Source organism: Vanessa atalanta, chromosome 29 (genome assembly GCF_905147765.1).
Source record: "Vanessa atalanta chromosome 29, ilVanAtal1.2, whole genome shotgun sequence".
Lineage (NCBI taxonomy): Eukaryota > Metazoa > Arthropoda > Insecta > Lepidoptera > Nymphalidae > Vanessa > Vanessa atalanta.
In genome coordinates this window covers 48,868-62,299 of record NC_061899.1, presented here as the reverse complement: position 1 = coordinate 62,299, position 13,432 = coordinate 48,868, and the positions used below count along the sequence as shown (strand labels likewise).

The 13,432-nt window shown below is 35.2% G+C and overlaps 1 protein-coding gene across 2 annotated transcripts in view; it reads right to left on the bottom strand.

Annotated features, from left to right (window-relative positions):
- LOC125075073 (GTPase-activating protein CdGAPr) overlaps window positions 1-13,432 on the bottom strand; it is a 70,315-nt gene that overhangs the window by 36,492 nt on the left and 20,391 nt on the right. The window lies entirely within an intron of this gene.

The following is a 13,432-nucleotide window of genomic DNA, read 5'->3' as shown; positions in this document are numbered from 1 at the left end:
GTATAAGTCGCCGTTGTACGTGATTACATAGTTTTTAATTTTTTTAATATCTTTTCTAATTAAAACTGAACCATGTGACTAGAGCACGGTGTACTAGAATTAAATCTGGTATCCAAGTAATGCGAGTAAATTATAAATAGGATGGAAATAAATCAATCCGAAGTTAGTTACCATCAGCTTTCGTTAACGGTGGTCACTGTCGCTTATTCGTACGGCAAGTACATAAAGTAAGTATTCTTAGCTCTCGATTCGAATCAATGAGACATATCAAAATATTACATGACTCATAATTCCTTACAGTCCAAGGTCCCGGAGCCCCCAAACCTACGTCATTTACGCAGAGCTGAAATTTTGTGGATTTCTAGTCTACTATGTAGTTAAGACAGTACGCGTACTTACTGGCTTGAAAGGGGCCCTTGCACAGGTAGCGCGAACTGAATGTGTATAAAACCCTTACTCACCTACATTAAAGTAAAAAAGGTCATATTTAAATATGTTTTTAAGAATTATATTTTTGAATCGTAATGTAAAAATAGATATTGGAAAATAGTTTCTAGCAGAAACTCGGTAGTTACTCTTTTCAAAGTAAAGTAAAGTACAATATATTTTTTCTACATATCCTTTGTTATAATAATTTCTAATCAACATACGTGAAGTCCAAGCTTTTATCTTAAATGTAATCTTGCATTGAATCATATACCTTATTTATCAAAGCATTTTTGACATTAGCTTTAATTAACAGTTAAAATTAACTTCGCAACTATTTTATGGTAAGATCAAGTCAATCGAATTAACAACGAACAAACAAACTTTCATCTTAGCATTAAACGCGAACTACGAGACCGTAATTTGTAGACGGAAGTCGTTACCTGCAATCATAATATGTTATAAATGCAGAAAGTGTTATAGAAAATTATTACGTAACCGACACGCAACGAATATCGGACCGAGTGCGGGGAGAATAGTCGAGTCATGCGTTTGACACCCGTCTGGGACTAGACACGTAGAGTGGACCGAGCGGTCTCAGACTCGCCCAAATTTTACGGCTTGCACAAGTCCAATTACAATGTTCAAAAAACGATTCGTTATGCTTACAGATAGTAGAGCTGTCTATTTTATAGAAATAATAATAGTATCTATATATCTATCTAATATATCTTAATACTTCCGTTACTTGAATATTTTAACGGTTACCTACTGATTAAAACTTAATAATGCCAATTTGGTTTCAGTTAATTTTCATATAGTATTAATCCTTTATGTAATTACATGAAAGTATCCATGTAATTACATAAAGGCTTTTCTCAATTCGAGCCGGTAGTCTTAGAAATATTACGAGATATTTACTAAACGCGGGGCGTGTCACACTATGCATTAGCGCAGCGCGTGCGACTGCGGCGAAACAGATCGGTTGGCGAATGTTTGCATCTCGTTGGTTACAACTAGCAACAGTTGCACATAAAATACATTTAAGGTTTACAGGTTCTTTAAGTGTGAAAACACTTGAAAAAGAAGGCTTCGCTTCTAAAACATATAGATGAAATCATATTAATTAATCAGCGAGAAAAAACCGTACAATATCGTCATCACTAAAATTGTTTTCAATGACAAAAGACAAACTTAAATATATTTCAACGCAAAACGCGAGCGCGATCTACTGATACGAGTTCTGCCGTCGATCGAGATTTCGGCGTTTGTCAACAATTCCGGGTCACTGTTCGTTAGGTGCTTCAAACTGGTTGTAAAAGGATCGTGGGCGGTTAGCGCGTGCTAAGTGATCATATGGAGGAAATCTTTACTGGCTCAAACAAAGACCTGAGCTTCATGATCAGCGGTTACCTTCTCCTACACACTGGAACTGCTCTAGACCTCACATTGTCACAGCGATAACTGGATCTTAGATGTTAAGTCCATTGTTCCGGTAATTACACCGGCTTACTTACTTGCACACATGAACACAACGATACAAAAGTTAGCGGTACAATGGCGGCGATCAGTATCCACCTGATCGGCAACAGTCGGTCCAAGTTCAACAAAAATAGAGGCGCGTGATCAGTTTTGAGACTGACAGAAGAAAACAACTAAAACTTTCGCTTAAATAAATAATATGATAAAAATAAGTAAATCGTATATATTAAAAAGAAGCAAAGAGAATCAAATTAAAATAATACAAACGGATACACGATACATCGAAAATATGTTTTAAAAAAATCTAAGCCTTAGGGAAGCACTTGGATGCGGAAAATATAAACTGACACGGGTGCAGTTGTAGTGCGCGGGGTACGGGTAGCTCTCGGTACAGAAGTCGAAATGATAATAAAACTTCGACGAAAATTGGGCTGCCTATATTATTAACTTTTAGTTTGTCGTCGTATTTATTTTTGATTCACGAGTCAGATAGCAAGTATTTGTACGTTTCGGTGATTAATATCCGGTTGCTATAATTAACGGATCGTTATTGTAATCGATTGTTTGACTAAGCTTCTGAAACGACACAAAACGAACCATTTCTTGAATAGAGTTTGGTAAACCGTCGTATAATCTGTTACACAAATCTGTTTACGGTCTCACGGTCCCCTTTTATACCTTTTTTAATGTACATATAGCAACCGAGTAGGCTCACCTGATGGAAAGTGACTACCGCCGCCCATGGACATCTGCAACACCTTTAAGACATGTGTACGCTCTTTTCTTGAAGGTTTCAAAAGTCGTATCGGTTCGGAAAAATATGAAATTATGTTCGTAACTCTACGGCTCTGCAACCTTTTCTATGGAATACATCCCATACGTCTGGGTTACAACGCAGATTGCTTTTCACCAGTGATTCCAATTAATTGTACACGTTAAGCCGCTGTTTATCGAGAACGTCAACATAATGTCTGGATGAGCTTGGTGTTAAATCTCACCTATTTCAAGGCGGTCACCGTAAACACGTACCCTCATGAATGGTGCACACTCGGTTAAAAGGGTAATTGTTATAGAAATTGGATCCGAGTGAGTTCTTCGTCGCGCACTGTGTCATAAAAAGCCGTTTCGAAATATCGTCTCATAGTAGAAAGCGGACCGGTTGCCGGCGGAGGGCCGGAGTGCCGGAGCACCGACGACGCGCAACCGGTAACGCACTGGGAGGATGAGTTCGTGTTCGCAACTAAGGCACTCCTCACACTGACACTGTAACTTCGCACGATTCACACGAACTATACGAAAATATTCTTTCATAATGTAAACTCGATTATACATAAATAAGTATGCTTTAAAAAAAAACTAAGCCTAACAGATCCCCAATGAAATCGAGACGGGACCACGTCCGAGTTACAGAACCCGACGCACCGAGAATCAACAAATCTATTCATAAACAACAAAGCTATACGGATACATTCGTCATAAAATATACATATCGTATATCATGTATGTACATGCATATGTATTAGAAACGAATTGATAACCCCTCGTTTTTACGTCGGTTTATTCGTTTTACTTACCTCTTTCTAAAGCGGTGGTCAAATTGAGATTAATTAATTTACAAATGACTCGCTTGCGGGACTATCCATTCGGCGGCCATATTTAATGACGTCATATACCTGTAACAATATCATAATACAAACATTAGTGAAAGTATTTTAAAATTTAAGTTTTTTTTTAAAGAGAATCCAAACGGGCAATGTCTGGAGGTTCAAAGTCTATTTGAATTAAAATCATTTAATTTAAAGTTAAGGCTGTTTCACACAGATTAAACTCATTACTACCTGTGACAAAATCGTGCTTAAACTGTACGTATGGAATATTCTTAAGATAACGTTACTGTAAGTGCAAGAGGTCGATTTCGAACTTTGACATCAGATCGTTTCTCACTCGAATATAAAAGAGAATTAAAATGTTTTGGTCAAGCGTGAGTTGTTCGTAAAATGAATAATATTAATAAAATATACGACTTATTTTGGACGCGTTACATATTCGAAATATATTCTAGCTCTGGCGGTGAACTTAAATCGACGTGGAGAAGGAAGGGTCTACGCTACTTTGATGTTGTATTTAAGCTGAACTTCATTAAACTGAGCAGTAGCGAGAATCATAATGCACAAAAATTATATTTTCTTATAAACATTGAATCGCATGCGGCCATTCCGAATGGAATGCGAATGCACTTTACGGGCTGCAGCATATGACTCCAAACCCTCCTTCTGTACCACGGCATCTGTCGTGAGCAGACATTCAGAGAGCAGGTCGTTCGCTGGACCTCCCCATGTGGGGTCTCATCCGGTGCGCTTGATCGCTTTGAGAATGAACGGAGGATCATGAGATGTCTGTTGCACATGTCAATAGTCATCAGGAATATTAATCATTCCTTACATCTAAGGAACTAAGATGTTATGAAGCCTGTAGTTACACTGGCTCAGTCTCCATTCCAACCGGAACACAACACTACTGAGTACTGCTGTTTGGCGGTAGAATATATAATAATTGGGTGGTACCCACCTAGACGGGCTAGCACAAAGCCCTACCACCAAATATGTATTTACAGACAGCATTACCATTAAAAATTCAAGATTACAATTGTAATTGCCTTTTGTGGGTATTTGTCCAGTTGCCTTCCTCAAACGAGTTTTATTGATCGTCGTGGGATTCTGGTTTCCTAGACTAGTTGATATAAAATATATTTAAAGCGGACATCGTCACTGGCTGCAACTAGTTAAGGTAAAAGTGTAATTTAACATTAGATACAACAATTACGGGTATGACGGCCGTATCGACGCATTAATCGGTGACTGATCTCTCCGGCTGACACACAAACCTAACACCGTTTTGTTTAAACACTGCCTCGACTGTTTATAAAGAAATGATTATTCGATACAGATACCTATATAGGTACCTGCCTGTAACTAGTTAATTTTAATTGAGAGTAAACTGTGCGTGTGTGTGTTACAACAATTGACGCGGAGAGGAAAACGTTTTTTTTTTTTTTTAATCTGTTTCTTTTATTTAGAGGGTTTGTTCTATACAGTAGAATATGCCACCCCCATAGTAGCTATTACAAAATATTACATTCTACGTTTACAACCTTTATGAACCATCTTGTATAGCATCTTAGCCTCAACTGAATTTGGTGAGGCCAAGATACTATTGCAAGATGCAAAATCAAAAAAATAAGGTAAAGCAGCTTCAATTTGCTTCCTCTCTGCTTCGTTCCGTACACATTCCAGCAATATGTGATATACATCTTCTATGATTCCGCACTCGCTACAGTTAGGAGATGGAACCTTCTTCATGAGGAAAGCAAAACTATTCAGAGGGATGTGTCCGGATCGAAGCCTCATTGAAGTTATTACGTCACTCCTGCTCATATTGGAATTCTCAAACCAAGGTTTCTGCAGTAGACATGGTTGGACTGTTCTGTACCAGATACCTTTGGTTCGCGACCTTTCGTTAAAATATTCTGACCAAAGATTGAAACAGTATTGTTTGGCTAAATATAAATTTTCGGAGCAACTTGGTAAATAATTTATAACGCAACCATCAACAATAGCTTCTTTTGCTAGTTTGTCAACAATTTCATTGCCAGTAATTCCAATATGAGCTGGGATCCATTGCAGTTTTACATTAATATTTACCTTGTGAAAATCCTTTAAAAGGTTTAAAATAACAAAGGCTATTGGAATTCCATTATAACCCCAGGAGCACCTTTTTATGTGTTGAAGTGCGCTTTTCGAGTCACTTAAAATTACGAAGTTTTTACCTCCGAGAGACTTAATATACGACAGACATTCAGCTATAGCGATAAGTTCAGCAGACATGATAGGAATATTTAGGCCTAACTTTAATTTAATGGAACTTCCAATTTGAGGATCGAAAAACGCTATTCCTTCATCTTCACCTTTTTTTGATGCATCCGTAAAAATTTTATGGTAATTATCATATTTTTCATTAATAAATTTACTACAAATTAATTTCATATCACCAGTATTACACTTTTTCTTTGACTTAACTATTACAGGTATATCATGCATAATTACCGATTCTAAATCTATGTAATTGACCCATGTATCTAAATTATATATTTCAGGCTTGCTTGCAGAATATATGTTATAAGAGTTAAAGATTCTATAAATGTTTATTAATAACGGTAACTTTTTAGATCTCCAATAATAATTTTGACAATTTGCATTAAGTTCTACAATATTAGTGTACACTGGACTTTGATTAAGTGCTATACTTTTAAATAAAAATTTGCTTCCTAAATACATTCTACGTATATGCAACGGTACCAGACACAGCTCGCTTTCCATCACATGAATGGCGGTGCTCTTAACAAATCCACCAATCAAACGCATTGCCATATTTTGAACACGATCGAGTTTAATGAGATGAGTTTTAGCAGCATTGTCGTAAAGAAAACATGCGTAATCTATCCTGCTTCTAATTATACTTATAAACAAACGTCTAAGGTGTTTGGGGTGAATTCCCCAATTTGAGCCAGCTAAAATTTTAAATAAATTAATGAACTTTTGTGTTTTTTCTATTACACTATTTATGTGTATAGCCCACCTCAATGACTTATCTAGCCAGACACCTAAATATTTAACGCTTTCCACAACCTCCAATAATACGCCAAAAATGTTCAATCTAACTGTATTTCTTCTAAAATTTCGTTTAAAAATGCAAACTTTACTTTTCCTGGGAGAAATTTCTAATCCAATATCTAAGAAGGTTTTATTTAAATAGTTTAATGCCGTTTGTAGATGTCCAACGCTCTCCGAAATTTGATTTGTTACGTAAATCGCAAAATCATCTGCGTATTGAGATACATATACATTGTTTATATTTTTACAAATATGTATAGTAATAATGTTAAATAATAACGGAGACAAGGGATCTCCTTGAGCTAAGCCTTTACTAGTAGAACGACAAATATAAAAATTATCTCCAGTTATTTTTAAATATCTTTCACTTAAATATGACCATAAATATGCACACACTTTAGACCCAACAGAAAATTTATCTAAAATAGTCAGTAAGGCTGTAATTTCTACATTATTATACGCGTTATCGATGTCAATGAAACAGCCAACCGTTGGAATTTTATTCGTAAAACCGATTTGTATCTTTGAGACTATCGTAACTAAGCTATCTAAAGCAGATTTTCCTTTTCTAAAGCCCACTGTATCTTGAGAAAATAAATTATTATGTTCGAAAAACCATTCTAATCTAATTTTTAGCATATTGTGAAAAATTTTGCATATACAGGACATCATCGAAATTGGCCTTAAAGACGACAAGGAATGAGGATCTCTTCCTGGTTTAGGAATAGCTACGATATTGATTTCTCTCCACTGCCTCGGAACAAATTCATGCGTAAAAAACAAGTTATATAAACGTAACAGAATTATTTTGCCATTAAAAGAAATATGCTTAATCATTGAATATGAAATATTGTCCAGGCCAGGAGAGGTGTCTTTTGATCGTATACATTTTAATAATTCTGAAAGAGTAAATTCAACTTCTAATTCGGGATTATCTGAAGTAAATGTGGGTTGCAATGGACGTGCGTAATCTGGCGTTATACTATTTAAAACTAGTGTCGCCCTCTCTTTGTCAATGCCATGCTTAGGAGATTTAAATCCCTTAAACCACCTCATTTTATCCCACATTTCGACTGACGTACTAACTTGGTCTATCGAAGTACAAAAACCTTTAAAGTCGACATATTTTGCTTGACGCATCAACCGCTGTGACTGAGCTATTTTTTCTTTAAGAAGGTCAAAATTTTGGGAGATAGGATTACGACGGAATGCGCTTAACGCTAATCTGCGTTCGGCAACGGATTTTGACAAATTTGGATTCCAATATTTTTTTGGCGAAAACTTACTATCCGGATTTTGATTTAATTTAATGTATGGTATATGGAGCTCTGCTGCTATATTTAAAAAATCTACAAAAGTATCATAGTCCCTTTGAAGATCATTGGAAAAATTATAACTGTTAAACAAAGAGTTTAGGCAATTTGTGTACGATAACCAATCGGCCCGTTTATAATTTCTACGTAAAGAAAATTTTGAATTAGTAATAAAATTAAATGAAACTTTTATGATTAAATGATCGCTACCTAAAGACTCATTAAGAACAGTCCAATCTAATTTTTGCGCTATATCACAGGACGCAGTAGTTATATCTGGAGAACTTTGTCGTACCTGATCATTTACTACAGCTATTCTAGTCACGGAGCCATTATTTATCGAAATAAAATTACTATTGATTATTGAATTATATATTTGAGTTCCTCTTGTGTCTGTTTTGCATGACCAATTTGTATGATGTCCGTTAAAATCCCCAAGTATAATAGTTTTACTGTCGTAAAAGGAAAAGATGTAATCCCAATCACTTTGGCTTGTTCTGATTACCGATGTACAATATACACCTATTAAGTTTTCTATATCGTAGCAATTGCCAAGTTTTATTTGAATAACATATATTCCTTGGGTCAAGTTACTGTTGTTCATAGTATTCAGCATATGCGACTTGATCGATTTATGAGTTAAAACTGCTAATCCACCATAACCGTCATTCCTATCAACCCTAAATATATTGTAATTACTTATCTTAATAACTTCGTTCTCTTCTAACCACGTTTCAAATAGAACAGCAATGTGAACTTTTTCTAGTGATAATAGATTTTCCAAGGCAATCAATTTTGATTTCAAGCTTCGGCAGTTCCACTGTATAATATTTACTTTAATTTTATTTTTATCCATTATTACCTATAATTTGTAATATATTTCTAAGCCACAAACAATCCGAAAAACACTCCACAATATTCAAAATTAAAAATTCTATACCTAATTTCAACACTCTCTTTACTTTTTCGTGTAAAGAAATTTTATTTAAAAATATTACGTTTTTAATTCTATCTATTAATTCTTTTAATGTTATCTTACCACTTTTATTAGTGTCCTTAATGTTAGTACTATCGTGACTTGTTTCACCTTCATTGGTATCGGCAACAGACTCTTTATCCGATGGTACACTCCAGTTAAATTCCGATGAACGATCATACTTCTGACGCTTTCTTTTCTTTTTTTTATAACGTGTCGTTGTTTTTCCTGACTGAATGTCTTCTTCCTCAGTATGAATATTTTCTTCAACAATACCTGTCTCTATTATTGGTTTTTGAGTGCCGAAAATTGTTCCGATGTTCGATTGCGTATTATCATAATTAATTATTTGAGCAGCTCTTTTTAGCTTTTGATCAGAGTCCGGAGGAACGTATACCTCAAGCGCTTTTCTATAAGTACAATTGTATTCAGCCATAATTTCTCGTAACTTTTTTTCTTTAATATACATCGGACATAACTTTGACAAAGCCATGTGCCTTCCTTTGCAGTTTGCGCATTTAAATACATTTGTATCGCAATTAGGATGCGAATCTCCACATTTTGGGCATATCACTTTTGGTGAAGAACATCTTTTTGCATAATGTCCTAATTTCCAGCATCGCGAACATTGAGACACAGGAAAGACGTATGGCTCCACATCAATTTTAAGTCCATCTACGGTAATACATTTAGGTAAAAAGGACCCTTTAAAACACAAGCGAACAGCTTCGCTTGCCACCCATAAAGCTTCACGGTCCTTTCCTCGGCGGTTAAGTCGACGCACAGATACCAAATTATCCGGCCCTTCATATTTAATATTTGTGTAGATTTCATCCTCAGACAAATCCAGGTCGACAGATTTAATGATCCCGTAAGTGTAACTTACTTCTAATGGCCTATGAAATTTCCAACCGATTCTCCCAAACTCTTCGCATTTTATAAAACTTTCCATACTCTCTTCATTTTGAAATTCCACTCGTATCTTATATGGATGTAAATATTTTATGCGTACTACATGTTGAATACCATTTTCTTTAAAAAGTTTGGCCAATCCAAATTGTTTGGGTAATTTATTTTCACAAGAAACGTAAACTTCAAATTTATCTTTCCTTAGTCTCTTCTCCTTCCTGTTTTGTACTATATCCCATTCTGATTCTTCTTCCAGTAATTCAGAATCTTCTCTTGCCCTCTTTGAATTCATAGTATCCCTTTCTTTATTTCCTTCCTCACATATATACTGCTCCTCAAAAGTTGAAATGTTATAGGTCTCTTCTATTTCGATATTATTATCCATCATGTTTCAAAACGCATAAAAAGTTTTATTCATAACAACGTATCGCCGGGTCGGCATTACCTGCGCGACCCGCGCGCGCACGGCGTTGTCGCCTTATCGGCGATGTAGTAAACAACTTGCTTAAAGACAAATTAACGCGACCGCTTCGCACGAATACCGCCACGAGAATGAGGAAAACTTTATTTGTAATTAATATTATACATTAAATGAAACAAAATTATTATTATTTAACTAAAAAAAATTACTTGCAAACTATTCTTAAGCCTTGTTTGGCATGTGTTTCGTTAGTGAGTACGCAAGGAAGACACATAGAATGTACTAGTGGTCACTCTTGTCGTCGGTCGCGTTTTTAGGGGTTGGCATAAAAAAAAAAGTAGCCTTTGTCCTTCCTTGGAGTTCAAGCTCGCTCACCTAATGCCATCAAATCATCGGTTCAGTGATTACTTTCACAAACATAATATTAGTATAAATTCAATAAATATTTGTTGATCATATAAATACAAGGCGCTGGCTGCGTTAGCAGATGGAGTTCGTCCCGACGTTTTCCAATGTTACGTGTGTTTTAATAAGAAACTGGTTTAACGGTTTATTTTCATTTTAGAATTTGCCTTTATTAGGTATATATGTATATCAATGTAATTTACATTATTATGTATAATTTAATTAAGCGATATTATATTTCAAACATCGGAGGATTCCGTATAATATTAAAATTAAATATGTATGTATCTTTGTGATGTATATTATTTAAAACTCTTTTAACCGATAATTGCGGACTCAAACCCAGGCACCACTGAATTTTCATGTTCTTTATTAGTGTTTATAATTCATCTCGTGCTCGACGCTGAAGGAGAACAACTATCCATCAACTCACGTTGGTGGAATAAGCTCCAAACCTTCTCCTCAAAGGGAGAGGAAACCTTTGCCCAACAGTGGGAGGGTTGTTGGCTGTTATTTTAAAAAAGCTCTCTAAAATAATCAGAAATGTAATTTTTACAATTATGACATAGTTATGGTTCAGTGGGGTCTTCCTGTCCTGGCCTAAGTCGGACCGGACCGGACGGCCATCGAGGCGAGACGAAGTCCCTATCATCAAAGGTAGCTTCAGCTATCTGGTCGCTTCGATTGACCTGAAGGATAAAGCTCGGCGCGCCTTCGCGAGTGAGGAGATCTCAAGGCCGTCCCTACTACGTACGTTTACGGGTACAAATTGAAAATTCCGAAAATAAATTCTTAGTGAGCTTCTACGGTCCCGCAAGGGGTAATTATTTTCTAAATTTAAATTTAAGTAAATCGGACCTGTAGGACCGAGATGTTTGATGATTTTTATCTCTGTATTAAGTACATACACTTAGTAAAAAAAGTGGAAACAACAATTAACAAGGATTCTATTTTTATCTTTCGTCGTGGAAGTCTAGAAGTAATCTTTACGTGATGTCATAGATTTCGTCGTGTAGCTTATGTATCGCGGCAACTTCGACTCGATACTTTCGTTCGTACGTTTATGACACCGAGGTGATTTAGGAAAGCTGCACGTCGCGCGTCGGTCGCGTGGACGAGGTGACTTTACAATATCGACATAACGATCTCGTTTCGATGAGATTTGATACATCATTGATTATATAATTTTATATAATATTGATATATATATATATATATATATATATATATCTAATATGATTAATGTATATTTATAATTGTAACAGTTCATTTAAGTTTTTTATTCTCCTCTTCCCACATTAATTATATTTCAAAATCGGTCCTCCGGCCACAGGTTGCATGGCAGAAATCCGCCTGTTGTACCGAGTGAAAATTTGTACATTCAATAATATATTGTATAAATACTCCGTGAATTGGATTGCAATATAGTATAAATAAATACATCACAAATGAAATAATGTGGTAGCTCTTTCCGGAATCACTTTTTATCTAAGAAATAAATCAATAGTAAATAAAACATAAAACAAACTACTCGGTAGAGACTCTAAGGCGTTTATCATCAAAAACATAATTATATTTGATACATTTATTCACTTAGATACTTTTTTATCGGACTAAAAATACATTTTTACTATAGACATATTTTTAAATACTGTTATTCGTTATTAACAATACGATAGCTGATTAGAATCACCGGCGCTTGGCCTTTGTCTCCTTTGACTTGAGCCGTTATAACGTAGAAAAAACGTAGGCAGGGCCGATGAACCTTTTATCTTATTTAAATAAAATACATTCATGTTTAGTTGGAAAGTATCTGGTTGACACTGTGACGTCATTTGAATATATAATATCCACATAAATAAACATGTTTACTTTATTAGTAACCAAAAACTAGGTTTTTTAATGATATAGATGGCAAATGAGGAGGCTTAACTGATGGTAAATGACTACCACCGCATATGGAACACCGGGGGGGCCTGCAGGTGCGTTGCCGGCCTCTAAGAAATATGTACGCTATTTTTTAAGGTTCCCAAGTCGTATCGGTTTGGAAAAATTACGCGCGGTAGCTGGTTCAACAGATTGGCTGTCAGAGTTTATTTAAAAGACAATATTACGACATAATAGAAGAAAATGTTAATGAACGGCTCTCCTACACATTGGCACTAAGTTATAAGTAATTAAGAGAAAGTAGTTTTATTACACAAGATCAATTTCCGACGATACGATTACTTATTAAATCGCTGATTTAAGATGATTACATTAAACGTGGCTACCTCCGGTTACGATTGTCGGATCTTACGAGAAAATAGTACGTGACGGCAAGAAAGAGCAGATCCTCGCCCATCTTTAAGCATCGTTTGAAAAACTATTATCTATCCATCTCTAAATAATGTATACAACTATGTAAGTATGAAATAAAATGTAGTTTATTATTATGTATATATATTACTATAATCTGTAATTATATAATATATAAATTATACACATAGATTGCGGGTTCAAATCCAGGCAAGCATCACTGAATTTTCATGTGCTTAATTTGTGTTTATAATTTATTTTGTACTAATTAAAATATATACTATACTAATTATTGTTAGCAAGTTATTTATTTAAATGTATATAAGTTGCATAATAATAACTCAGTACCAACACACGGCATAACATAAATGAATTTTCCTTAAGAATAAAAAACACATTACCTACATAAATTGAGGTTCTGAATTTATCATGAACTTTTTACTCTTTCACACTTACCTTTTATCTTGAACCGGAAGACGATACGAAATTGAATATATCGCAACCACAGCAAGTGGTAGGTGTTATTTACCAC